Genomic DNA, 14,227 nt, shown 5'->3' on the forward strand with positions numbered 1-14,227 from the left:
CTGTATCTGCATGACCTCTGGCTGTCTCATTATTTTAATGTGTTTACATCAACGTGGTCACAATGCCTGAAATCCAGGATTTTCTTAAGTAGCCCTTAACCTCTTCCCTCCCATTATGAAGAGAGTCTTGACAGGTTTGCCTGGTGATACTAAAGGCAGTAATCCCTTTTGGACGTTAAATGTATGAAGTCGTGGTGAGTATGTTTTCATTCAGTAGTGATCTTGGTGTGGCTCCAGAGCGGGACGTGTACTAAGAGTAGCTGGAATAAGACGTAGTCAGGATGGTCCTGAACAGACTGTTCTGGTTCAGCGTAACCATCAGTGTTAAAGTCTTTCTTTAATCAAGGTACAGTTGACGTCAAACATTAGTTTTATGTGTACAACATGATTCTGTATTTGTCTTGATTGTGCAGCGGTCACCAAAGTCTAGTTAACATCCATCACGATAGGCTGTTATCTCAACTTTTTAAAAACATTTTGTTCTAATACATTTTGTAGAATATTTATTTTAGAGAGAGTGTGCGTGTGTGAGCTGGTGTTGAGCAGAGGGAAGCAGAGGGGGAGAGAATCCCAAGCAAACTCCCAGCTGAGCGTGGAGCCCGACTCAGGGCTCGATCTCAGGACCCTGAGATCAGGACCTGAGCCGAAACCAAGAGTTGGACGCTTAACCGACTGAATCCCCCAGGTGCCCGGTGATACGTTTTTTTAAACCTGGGTTTTGCTGCCCTTCCCGGTATTTACTGCAGGAAGCCGTGTGGTGGGAGTCCCGGCCGTGTTTGACAACTCAGGATCAGCGTATAGCACGTGCTGCAATCTAGAATTTTCAGTCTTAAATTTATTCCTTGGACTAGTAATTGAACCACATGGAAGGCAAGGACTGGAAGGGCAGGAAGGAGCCTTGTTCCTGACGAGGGCGCCGGGAGACTAGCTGTCCTGGTGCTCCGCTGCCCGTCTCCCTCCCTCGTTCCTGCTGCGGTTCGGTTAACCGGTCCGCGAACATCAGGGCTGTTGATAGGTAGTGCATCCCTTCCTAAAAGGCTCTGTTTTCAGACCGCTGGTAAACGGCAGATTTTACGGCCTGCCTTAGCACGGTCCCAAGAACCTGACGGCCACGTCTGTGGAGACCTAGCTTGGTGGGGTGACCGCGTCCCCAGCGCCCAGTGCATCAGTGTGCCGGCACCTCATTACCTGGTGGTCCTATTTAATTAGTTGGGCTGCTTCTCCGGTGTTGCGATTGCTTGCTTAAAATCGAGGCCCTTTGCGCACCCTTAGCCTCCCCACCCTGCTGTTTTTTTGCCGTTCCTGCCTGCCTCTTGTGCAGCTCTGTCGCTGCCCTCTGCCCACGGGCATTTGTGCACGGTCGTGGCTAGTGTCCGCAGTGTCTGCCCCCGGTGCGTGGTTCAGCTCCGCGTGGCAGAGCCCCGGCCCTGTTCTGTGTCTGCCGTGGAGTGTCCTCGCCTTCGGCTGCTGGCGCTCCCTGCCCCCTCACATTAGTTCATTGTCCCGCTGCTGCCAGTATTTCTTAAAGACAGTCCTGCTGCTTCCCTCCTTCCAGCTAATGGTTTCCTGTTTGAGAGCGTTTGTAACCCCACCTGACGGCACTGGTCATTCTGGCCCAGCTCTGGAAGTGACACCACCTCAGTCACCGCGCTCTGCTTCAGTGTGTGCACCCTGCATCTCGTTAACACACAGACAGTATGTGTAAAACACCCTCAGTAATGGCTAAAGAGAAAAAGAATTGAGTGCGAAAGACCGTGGTGATTCAGGCAGCCTCCCACTGGGGGTTCTTAGAGCGTGAGCGGGAGTATGAACCTCTGCTTGGAGGCCCTGGGGGGGCCGGATCTGCAGGAGGACGGGCCCGGGCCATGCGAGCCGGTGTGCAGTGCTGCTTGTGTCCTCCCTGGTGTTTGTCCAGGTCGGGGGCCCAGGGGCCTGCTCGGCTGACCTGTGCTTTTGACAGTCTCCAATTGGGCGGAGGCATGGGATTCAAGTCGGGGCTGCCACGAACATAGGACCCCATCTTCACTTAAGATAATGGGTGAAGGAGACATAATTGTTTTTATGATAAATGTTATAAATAAAAGGTTCACCTCATTATGTGAGACAATGAAGAACAAATCAAGAGATTTGAGAAGCAGGCTCGGGGTAGAGGCTGCTAGATTGAGTTTACTTCTCCCATAGAACGAACCCCCCGAACCTGCCCCGAGAAGAGTCGTTGAGATGTGGGAGGGACTCGGGCACTTTAACTATACTTAGCATTTTCAGAGAGAGAAGAGTTGTGATTAAGAATTCCAGCAGAGAACTGAAGAGAACCAGGTCCAGAACCAGGACCTCCGATAGCTGTAGTAGGAACTCAATGAGTGGGTTTAACAGATGGGACACAGGTGATGACAGGAGTGGACTGGCAGACAGGAGAGAATGTGCATGCCTGGGGGGAGAGCCGGGAAATGAGAACAAGGACCCCGGGGAGCTGCTGGGGTACACCACGTGATGATGCGCGTGGCGGCGTGGGGCTGTGGCGGGGCGGCACCTTCGCGGACCTGCTAAGGAGTAGCTCTAAAGACTGAAGAAGCCCTGTGAGCCTCAAGCCTGATGAAGAACCTTGAACCTCTGTCCTTAAAACCCAAAGAGGACTTAGAAAGCTTCCCAATGAACGCTGATCGGTGCAGACAATGGAAGCCGGGAGCCAGTGGGGTGTTCATGGTGATGGCAGAAAACCTCAGCCCAGCAGCGTCCTTGAAACACAAACTCGAGACAAAGCCAGAATATGTCAGAAAGCTCAGCAGCAACCCCAGCAGGAGAGAGAACCCCAGCATGTTCAGTGAAGGAAGTCAGACTTGCATGAAGCAGCGAAGGCCAGGCGAGGTGATGAAGACACGGCGGAGGTCAGGGTGGGGTCACACCGCGGAGCAAAGCTGCACAGGCCTGGTCTCGTCCAGGCACCAGGTGAACTCCAGCCCCATGACGACAGCGACCTGGAGGTTCTTGCATCGTCGAGGGAGAAGGCGAGGGTCAGGAAGACATGTCGTGGAATCTAGGGTACCCAGGAGAATGGATTGATTGAGAAAATGAAAGTTAAGAGTAAGGAGTAAGGGGGCGCCTGGGTGGCACAGCGGTTAAGCGTCTGCCTTCGGCTCAGGGCGCGATCCCAGCGTTGTGGGATCGAGCCCCACATCAGGCTCCTCCGCTATGAGCCTGCTTCTTCCTCTCCCACTCCCCCTGCTTGTGTTCCCTCTCTCGCTGGCTGTCTCTCTCTGTGTTAAATAAATAAATAGTCTTTAAAAAAAAAAAAAAAAGAGTAAGGTGGTCTGTCCAGACCCGGATGTATTAATAATTGTTAGCGGCTAAATGCTGCTTAAAGATTGTCGTGGCGGTGAAAGGAGAGAAAGCCGACGGTACTGTTACAAGGGACACAGGTGACGTCCAGGTGACGACAAAGGAAGAGTGGCAGGCAGGAGCCTGAGTTTATGCTGTTGCTGCCTCAGACAGTAGCCGTGTTCTCTCTCTCATGCCTGGGGGCCTGTGGGGCTTAGCTGGGCAGTTCTGCTGGCCCTGTCTGGGGTCACGAGCCAGACGGGAGGTGCCACCTCGGTGGGGTGTCCCGGGCGTGCAGCGGTCCCGGTCATGTGGGAACGTCGCGTCCAGATGAAGGCCCAGCTGGAGCCCTGTGGAGCAGGAAGCCCGGCACGCAGGGGCCCAGATTGAGACCCAGACCTGCCCAGATGTGGTTACTCACCCAGAAGCAGTGGCTCTCCCGTTCCCGTGCAGGACTCCAAAAAGCTTTAGTTGACATCGATCATATGTGTTGAAGTTTACTGACTTGGGAATTAAATGGAGAACTTTTAAAAAATAAATTGAAATAAATGAATAATAAATAAAATGAAAAAACATTGTAACTGTCAGCATATTTCTAATTAAAATAATTACTCCCCAGAGGAAATTTAGTGAGAAAAGTGGCACTGTTGTACACTTTGCAAGTACTGGACGACTCATTCTCAGTTGTCTCACATTCAGTCTCTCGTGGTCCCTTGTTTTGGCTGAGGCATGGGAGGAAAATCAGTCTCTCATGGAGAAGGGGGTATTTTATTTTATTTTATTTTATTTTATTATTATTTTTTTTAATGATTTTTTATTATATTATGTTAGTCACCATACAGTACATCCCCGGTTTCCGATGTAAGGCTCGATGGTTCATTAGTTGTGTATAACACCCAGTGCACCATGCAATACGTGCCCTCCTTACTACCCATCACCGGTCTATCCCATTCCCCCACCCCCCTCCCCTCTGAAGTCCTCAGTTTGTTTCTCATAGTCCATAGTCTCTCATGTTTCATTCCCCCGAGAAGGGGGTATTTTAACAGTTGTCTCAGGTAACGGGGTATTCTTTGAGACCACACCAAAGCTAAACAGCTGGTTGTTTTGTTTTTGTCTTTAATTGACCATTTCAATTTCTTTAACAACCTATGTTATTGAAGTATACTTAAGGTGTCGTATGGGTTCCAGGCGCACGGGTAGTGGGCTGACGGTTCTGAACGTGACTCCGTGCTCACCGCGGTAAGTCACTGTCTGCCACCAAACCACATCACCACAGTGTGATTGTCATCACTGGGCTGTACTTTCCACCCTCGTGACTCACTCATTTTGTGACGTCTTAGTCCCCACCCCCCGGTTGCTAAGGCCGATGTCTCCCTCCACCGCACCCCCGTGCCCCCTCCTGGTAACCTCCGGTTCATTCTCTGTAGGTAAGACTCTGTTTGCTCATGGGCTTTGATTTTTAGATTCCACATACGAGTGAAATTATATGGTATTTGTCTTTCTCTGCCTTATTTCCCTTAGCATAATACCCTCTAGGTCCATCCACGTCTTGCCACAAATGGTAAGATTTCATTCTTTTTGATGACCGAGGAATATTCATTGTATATTTGTCCCACATCATCATCTTCTTCTTTTTTTTTTTTTTTAAGATTTTATTTATTTATGTGACAGAGAGACAGCCAGCGAGAGAGGGAACACAGCAGGGGAGTGGGAGAGGAAGAAGCAGGCTCCAGCGGAGGAGCCCGATGCGGGACTCGATCCCGGAACGCCGGGATCACACCCTGAGCCAAAGGCAGACGCCCAACGACTGCGCCACCCAGGCGCCCCTGTCCCACATCTTCTTTATCCATTCATCTGTCGATGGACATCTGGGCTGCTTCATAATTTGGCTGTTGTTTATAGTGCTGCTGCAAACATCAGGGTGCCTGTATCTTCTAATTAGTGTTTTCATTTTGGGGGATAAATACCCAGTAGTGCAATTGCTGGGTCGTGGGGTAGCTCTATTTTTAACTTTTTGCGGACCCTGCACACTTTTCCAGAGCGTCTGCACCAGTCTGCATTCCCACCAGCAGTGCACGAGGGCTCCCCTTTCTCCACATGCTCGCAGCACCTGTCGTTCCTTGTCTCCTGATTCCGGCCACTCTGACAGTGTGAGGTGGGATCTCCTTGTAGGTTTGATTTGCGGTTCCCTGATGATGAGTGAGCATCTTTTCACGTGTCTGTGGGCCACCTGGACGTCTCCTTTAGAGAAAGGTCTATTCAGGTCCCATGCCTGTTTTTTAAATGGGTTGCGTTTTTGGTGTTGAGTTGTGTACGTTCTTGATAGTTCTAGATATTAACTCCTGATACATCATCTGTAAATATCTTCCCCTGTTTGTAGGTTGCCTTTTCATTTTGTTGGCGGCTCCCTTCACCATATACATGCTTTTATTCTGCAGTCTCAGTAGTTTATTTTTGCTTTTTTCTCCTGCCTGAGGAGACCTGTTTATAACTATGTTGCTGAGGCCGATGTCCAAGAGGTTACTGCCTGTGCTCTAGGATTTCTGTGGTTTCAGTTCTCACGTTTAGGTCTTTAATCCATTTTGAATCTATTTCTGTGTCTGAAAGTGGTCCGGTTTCATTGTTCTGCATGTGGCTGGCCAGTTTTCTCAGCACCGTGTGCTGAACAGTCTTTTTCCCCATTGCATGTTCTTTCCTGCTTTGTCGATTAATTGACCGTATCATCATGGGTTTATTTCTGGGCTCTGTTCTGTTTCATTGATGTGTGTGTGTCTGCTTTTGTGCCGGGACCGTACTGTTCTGACTTGTAGCAGATCTTGAAATCTGGGCTTGCGATACATGTCCAATTTTCTTTCTTGAGATCACTTTGGCTATTTCGAGGTCTTCAGTGGTTCCGTACAAATTTCAGGATTATTGATTGTAGTTCTGTTAAAACACACACACACACACACACACACACACACACACAAAAACAGGTACTAACTTTCCGAAGGTTAATTGTAAAGTGGAATCTGAAACCCTAAGATTTTCTGACCCTTACATTAAAATCCTTTAGTCTCTGAATGGATACCGCGCTCATGCATAGTTCGTAACCGTGTGTTGGGCGTTTGGAAAGTGTGGGTTCCCTGAGTCCCGCACATTTTCCAAATGTTAAACAGCTCTTCGTACCACGTGGAAGGTTGGTACAAGCGTTTCTGGGGAGAGTGCGGCTGGTCCTCTGTGAATGGCTCCAGAGTGGGGATGTTTGGGCCCATGACCGCTCACGGAGGGCATCCGTGTGCCGCCCGCACGCCTAGCCCCTTCAAGCCTTCCCAGCTGATGCTGAACAGGACAGAGATGAGCCGTGCCGTCCACGACCTCCTGCCTAACCTGCAGATTTGTGAGCAAAGAAAATGCTCCAAATAATTCAGGTGACTAAGCCTTGGAGTGGTGTGCCACGCAGGGCTCGGTAACTGAGTGCCCTGTCTGCCGGACCCCCGGGTTTGCCCTCAGCTGCCTGTGACAGCTCGGTCGGTCCAGGTCCTCCTGCCATATAGGGGACACCAGTCTGTCCTCGCTGGAATAGACGTGCCTTGGAATAGATCCGTACCTGCAGACGGATCTGCCCTCCCCCCCGGTCCTCTCGCCGGCGCCGTCACCTGTGGGCGCAGAAGTCTTGGTTTGCTGTCACGGCGTTCTGCACCGCGTTGCTTCCGACAGCGCCATGGCCCTGAGAGTGTGGTGGGATGCACCGGCCAGGACGGGCCCCACAGAGAGGACTGAGCGGCCCTCCCGCCGTGGCGGCCTCTCGAGAATGCACACTGGAAGCTCAGCGGAGTCGGAGTGCCTCTCTCACACCACATGCAGAATGTTTGCTCCCCGTTCCTGCAGCCTGGGGCTCTGCTGGTTTGGAGAGCACGTCTCGCGCGAGAGCCTGGGCTGTGGGGCGCAGAAGCTGGACGGCTGCGTGCGGGACTTTGCGTAGGCGCCGGCTCTGAGCCAGCGAAGGACTGTTCATGCTCTGAAGCTAACATATTGCAGTAACCTTTTGGGGTTTTTTAGATTTATTTATTTATTTTAGAGAGCGTGAACAGGAGGGGCAGAGGGAGACAGCCTCTCAAGCAGACGCCCTGCTGAGCGCGGAGCCCAACGTGAGGCTCCCTCCTGCGACCCTGAGATCGTGACCTGAGCTGAAACCAAGAGTCGGACCCTTAACCCACTGAGCCACCCAGGCGCCCCTGCAGTTATGTTTCTCTCCGAATCCGAACAGGGAAGTCCTCAGAGGGGCGACAGAGTGATAGCAAAGAAGGCTTGAGTCTGTCGACAGTGAGTCGGTTTATTCCAGGCTCCTGGGCCCAGTCTGAGAAATGAGCTTGCTTATTCATTGTGTATTTAGTTTGGAGTATCTGTCATATGTCCGCTGCGTGCCAGGCTGTGGCCCCACCTAAAGAAACCAGAACGACTGAAAGACGCCCCCGCCCCAGTCTAAAGTGCAAGGGAGTGAGGTTCCGCGAGAGCCCGAGGAAATGGTGCTGGGACTGAGATCTGGAGCATGAGGAAGGGCTAGCGTGTGCAGTGGACAGCCGTGCACCGGCTCTGGGGCAGGAAGGAGCGTGGGTCGCCCGAAGAACTGGAATCCAGTGGGCATGCTGGGGGTGCGGGTGCTGGTGTCCTCCAGTCCAGGAGCAGCTGGGTTCAGGTGGGCAGAGACGGGGATGGCTCGTGATGGGACTTGCGTCTTGAGCAGTTGCGGGAGGCAGACGGGGCAGCTGTGCCTCCAGGAGTGGGGGGGACGCTTGGGGGGGGACTCGCGTAGTCACACATACCTGTTTGTGGAGGTGAGGGTGTGGGGAGGAGGGGAGAGGTGTGGAGGTGACCATGTGCAGAGTTGGGGCTGGGAGCCCCATGGTGCCCTCTCCTGGAAAGGGTCTCGGGCACCGCCCTGACGGAAGCGTCACCGCAGTTTGCGGTGGGGCCCTTGAAAGGAAGAGGAGCCTCCCATGGCGCTTCCAGGGACCCTGTGGGTTGCGTTTGGTTCCCCACAGTGTCCTGGCGGTCTGCATGGCAGGTGGGTCAGTGCGGGGCGTGCTTGGGAGGGGCTGTAAGTGGAGGGACCTGCTGGTGAACCCTGGGTGGTGAAGCTGTGTGCCAGTCACTTCCCCACTCTGAACCTCAGTCTCTTTGGGGAAGGGGTGCTGCTGATGGTGCCTCCATGTACCCAAGTGTCCTGGGCTGTGGACAGATGAGCAATGAATGTGATGAAATAAAGCAGCGTCCCTGTCCCTCGGTCGGGGAGAGACCGGGTCAGCTCTGGAAGGTTCTCTCTGGTGAGAGCTAGCTCAGTGGGGGGCAGGCTCCATGGCACCCGCTGGTGGAGCAGGGGTCACCACCATCCCAAAGACACCTGCATGGCCCCAGGTCCAGTGTCCAGCCCCCGCGGTGGCTCCCCCTCACTCAGGGGGGTCATGAGAGCTGGGGGTCTTGGTCACTGTCGCCCGAGGGGGCTGGTGACATGTGTGGGAGGCCGTGACACCCCCCCCCCCCCGCACGACGTGAGTGTGCCAGCCGTGGCTCACAGGGCACCTGGGGCCTGCTTTCCACCTCGGAGACTAGACGGTCCGGGCAAAGGGGGTGCTCTCAGCCCCACCCCAGACCCGCCACGTGGCGCTCGCAGCCACGCTCACTGTTGGACTGTTAGACATTTTCCTCCGCTTTTTATTTTGAACGCAATGCCACAGAAGAAGTTGCCAGAACAGCCGGGTGAACACTGGCTGTCATCACTGCTCGTGGGTGTCACGGCCATGTGCACGTGTCCCACGTGCACACTGCGCGCTCACTGCTCTGAATCACCTGGAAGTCGGTGTGAATGGGAGTGAGTCTTCAGCAATCTCAGGGCAAGCTTCTGTCCCAGAAAAACTGGCCCGGGACACGACTCTGCCGTCCTCTCCGGGCTGGTGGTGGGGCAGCGGGAGGGCGCGAGGAAGAGGAGCTCACAGTCTGGATTTCGTGTCTGGAATGGGGCCACAGTGGCCTGTGAGACCGGCCAGCTTCACACGTCCAGTGGTTGGAGTCCGGGGGGGCAGGTTTGGGCTGGCGTGGAGCAGGGGTGCTGAGAGCCACTCCCTCCCTGCCGTCTCCTCTGCCTTACGGAGGGGGGACCCTGAAAGCAGGTGGAGCAGGACCCCCTAGGACCCCAGTGCCTCCCATCTCCCAGGAGCGGCTGGGGCGCTGTTTTCAGCAAGTCCTTCCCAGGTGTTGGAGGGGCGGCCTCTCCTTCCCCCTGTTCTTCCTCTGTGAAGCCGCCCAGCGAGCTGCCACCTCCTCCACGCTCTCATGCCTCCCGACTCACTTCTGCGAGTCAGCTGTCTGCACTGTAAGCTGGCAGGAAGACCACGGCTAGGAGGCCTAGTGCGGCTTGAAGCCGAGTCTGTATGTTGGCCCCACAGGCCCTGGGCCTCTCCTGGGACACCAGCGACACAAGACCTGTATCAGTCACAGGACCCAGAGTCCGTGAATTCTGACAGTGTGGGTGCCGGTGCTTCCAGAACTTTCCTTGGGGACGCCGCTGCTTGGGTCTCGCTGGGGCCGGGCTGGGAGAGACCCGCGTGGGGGGCACAGCCCTCGTGTGCGTCAGGCCAGCGCTGAAAGCTGGACGGTGCTGCTGGCGTCGAGAAGCCACTCCGGGGTCCCGGCGCCCTCCGGGGAGAGTCTGGGTGGGGGAATCCTCGGAAATGAAACCCAAGTAAAATGGTCTTTGTTAAGTATGGCCGGTCTCCATCGTGACACTCGAATGTTGAGAATAATTAGGAGGGGCGCTGGGCTGACTCGGCCGGTGGTATGTGCAACAGTTGGTCTCAGGGCTGTGAGTTTGAGCCCCACAGTGTGTGTAGAGATTACATAAACAATAAAAATTATCTTTTTTAAGAAAGAAAAAAACAGGAATTGAAAATAGGAAAGGAGAAGCAAGAGACGGGGGGGCGGATGGTTTCAGAAGTAGAGGCAACGAGCTTCACAGGGCAGCCCTGAGCGGGGTTGGGCGGCCAGGGCGTGTGTAGGAAGGAGGGGCAGAGCTGCGGCCTACGGGGCTGTGTGGCCTGTGTCACCAGCGTGGGACCTGCGCTTTCACTCCCTCTTGCAGATGATTGCTCCGGCCTTTACCTCCACAAGCGAGGAGCATTGCCCCCTCGTGACCACCCCTGCCTGGCCCTCCAGGAATTCTGGAGCTCGGTCCTCAAAGTCAGACGTGACACTGATCCATTGTGGTGACCATGGGTCTCCCCAGAAACCAGGGCCGGGCCCACACCGGGGTCAGCGGCACCGGGTGTGGGGTCTGCCCCAGGAGCCCTTAGATTGTGAACCGGGGTCAGCCGCCAGGGAGGGCCTCTGCCCTTGCCCTCCGGGGGTCCCCTTCTTTCCGCCACGAGCCTGCCTCAGGGCCGCCCAGACCAGCCCGCTGGCTGTCCCTGACCCCGTCCTCTGGCCCACCGTCGCCCGGGAGGGCACCGTGGGGCAGCCCGTGCCCCCCCACCCCCACCCCCCGGCTTCGCAGCACAGCTGCTGGCTGAACTGTGCATGTGCGTGGGAGGCCGCGCAAGGGCTTCCCAGAATTACGTCTGTTCTTTGCAGCCCAGACGTGACGACTCTCACTCAACATTAGGGTTTTCCTTGAAAATACTTGAGACCTTTACCAAGAACTGTAAAGAGAAAATAGAAAGAATCCTTCAATATGACCCTCCAGGCACCCGCCTGTACCAGCCAGGGTCCCAGCAAGACAAAGGGAGGAGGCCCAGCTGATGGTGGCAGCTGTGGCCCCGGGGCCTGGCGGGGCCCGTTCCAGTGACTCAGAAGGACCTTAAGTGTTTTAAGAACTCTGAGGACTCTAAGTCCTGCAGGGAGGCCGCAGGGCCGGGAACGGCGTGGGGGCCTGGCTCTGTGCCTACTGATTTCGTGATCTGGGGCATGTTGCTTAACCAATCTGTTCCTCAGTCTCCCCGTCTAAAGATGGGGTCATGACCGCGTCCTGCTCACGGGGGTCTGGTGGTGACACCAGCCGCTGAGTGCGTCAGGGCCCGGAGCTGAGGGAAGCTGCCCAGTTCCTGGAAGGGACGGCCCACCACGGCCTCGTCGGCGGCCACACGCCGGCTGGTCTGGTGTCCTCAGAGCCCCGCGGGGGCGACAGGGAAGGGATTCCTGGTCCTCCCCCGCCTCTCCTGCTGCGCCTGGCCCAGGGGGCCCACTGGGACTTGCCTGCAGTGGTGGGCCGCCTCCTTCCCTTTGCCCCATGGTAGCTGTCCCCTGGGGGTCCCCTGGCCCTTCAGGCACGTTGCCTCTGGCCCTGACCTCCTCCATCAGTCCCTGCGGACGGACAGATGCAGCCTCCTGCCCAAACTCGTGTGTTGACTGAAACTCTGCTGCCCGTTCTTTGCCCGTGACGCTGTTTGGATGCTAAAAACAATTACTAAAAGTTTAAACTCCACGTGGAGTTGGAAACAGTCACTGGATGAAGTGGCTGCTGCTGGTTGTCAGGGAACCCTTGCACTCAGCTTGTCGACGCGGAGCCCTCGCAGGGGCCTTCCCGCTGCTGTTGGGAGGACCCGGGGGTTTATCCTGCCTTATTTACGTCCTCGTTTATAAGGCGCGAGGAGCGCGGTTCTAAGGGATAACTGGGATAGAACGTATTAGTTGAAGCAGTAATTTGGCCTCTCAGCTCTGGTGGAGTTAACGAAACGTGATCCAGGTTTTAGGGAGGGGTTGGGCTCCCGCCCCGCTGTTGTGGCGGATTTTATCCTGCAGCAGAAACAGTGATGTGTGCTGTGCTCTCCATGTTCGAGACTCCCCCAAATTCATCTTGAAACCTGATCCCTGATGTGAGGGTGTTAGGTGGGGGTCTGGGGGGTGCTCGGGGGTGCACTGGGGTCCTCGCCCGACCGAGCTGCCCGCAGGACGCTGAGCAGTGCACGTCTGTGGTATTTCTAACAATGGCCCCAGCGGACGAGCAGCCTGTTTATTTGGAAGCTCTTGAATGAGGCTGCACCATCTTTAAGAAAAAAACAGCTTGACCTTGAAATTACAGGTCGTATGTCAAAGAGGAGGGGAGAGCGAGCTGTTCTCTCGCTGCGTACCGTGCTCTGCACTGGCGGCTTGCAGACACTGTCTCGAGCTGCTGTGACCCCATGGGGAAGGTGTGTTTTCCCATTTTGGGGGTTCGGAGCGGGACCTGGGTCTGAATCCTAGCGCTGTCATATTGTATTATGTAGGTGTTGGGGTCATGCTCTCATCTGCGAAATGGGGGTGACAGCGACCCCCGTGGGGTGGTTGTAAGTGTTGTGGGTCATATGTGTGAAAGCGCGGGGCGGAAGCCGTGGGTCTGTGCTCGTCTGTCTGCCTGCGGTGATCGAGTACACGGCACAGCTGGAATTGGAGCCAGGTGACCCGAGACCCTGCCACGTCCTGCCGTCCTTGTGTTCGGGTGACGGCTGGAGTGAGCGGGCGCCGTGTGCTGTCCTGAACACCATCTGTTCCTGGCAGCGGGTGGGGGCGCGAGTTCCGTCTCCGGGCCTTCACCCTCATGTTTCCCTGGCCCAGGCCACGCACCCAGGGGCCACCAGGAGCCGGGCTGGTGGCCCCATGGGCGCGTGAACGTGGTGTGTGTCAGGGCAGCCACCCAGTGAGCCGGACCTGCCTGCCCCTTTTCCTGGGAATGTCGCCACTTTAGCACTAAAAATTCCAAGTCTTGGGAACAAGGTCAGTGCAGGCAAACTGAGACGGTTGGTCAGCCTACACCCAAAGCCGGGCAACCTCAACCTAGGTCCCCCACAATGCCCCAAGCAAGAACCTGACAACCCAGAAGGAAGCTGCTTGGAGGTGTGCACGCTCGTCCGTCTGTCTGCCTGTCTCTCTCCCTCTTCCTGTCTCTCTCTCTCTCTCTCTCTCTCTCTCTCTCTCTCTCACACACACACACACACACACACACACACACACACACACACACGTCTGAGGAGGGGGAGGGACTTCACCCTTTCAGGACTGGGGCCGCCCAAGGGCTTCATCCCTGTTCCCAGAAGGGCAGCTTCTGTGCGTGGACACTGCTCTCCGGAGGCGGGGGATTCAGAGGAGGGCGATCCCCCCCCCCCCCCGGGAGCGGGTGTCCTCGTGCTCGAGCCAGAGTGGCTTTGCAGGTGGCGCCCACTTGTACTGAATGGGAAGTCCCTCTGCTGACGAGTGCAGCCCTTCTCACGGACGCCTGGTGGGTGCACTCATGCTGCTTCCTCTCCCGGAACCACGGGCAGGCCACAGCCTCAGGTCCCCCTCTGCAGACGAGTCCCCCTCACCTACCGGAGCTCAGCAGGCACTAAGCTGAGTCATGTCACGGAAGCCCCAGCCCTGGGCCTTTCCACGTGCTCCTCCCGTGGATTGGAGTGTCCTCTCTGTTCTTCATGGAAGCCCACTCATCCCTCCTCCCTCAGCTCTAATGTCTTCCCGTCTGCGGAGCCCTCTGGCTTCCTGGCAGCAGAGCCAGCACCTGCCTGTACGGGGGGGCATCCCGTGCAAACCCTCAAACACTCATCCCTGGACTTCTTTTAAAGATACCATTCACATATCTTTTTTTTTTAAAGATACCATTTTGCACGTGTACAATGCAATGAATTTCAGTAGAGGCACAAAGTTGTGCCAACATCACCACAATCTAATTCCAGAACATTTTCAAGACCCCAAAAAAGAAAGCCCAGACCTGTAAGCAGTCGCTCCCCCTCCCCCTGCCCCTGGCAGCTACCAGTCTCCTTCCCATTTCTGTGGATTTGCCTGTTTTGGACGTTTCACATGGATGGAATTATTCAATACGGGGTCTTTTGTGTTTGGCTCCTTTGGCTGAGCGCGGTGTTTCCCGAATTTACCCTGTTGTGGCAGGGGTCGGTGCTCATTACTCTGGGTA

Source organism: Ursus americanus, chromosome 28 (genome assembly GCF_024610735.1).
Source record: "Ursus americanus isolate L20-20 chromosome 28, mUrsAme1.1.p, whole genome shotgun sequence".
NCBI classification, from domain to species: domain Eukaryota; kingdom Metazoa; phylum Chordata; class Mammalia; order Carnivora; family Ursidae; genus Ursus; species Ursus americanus.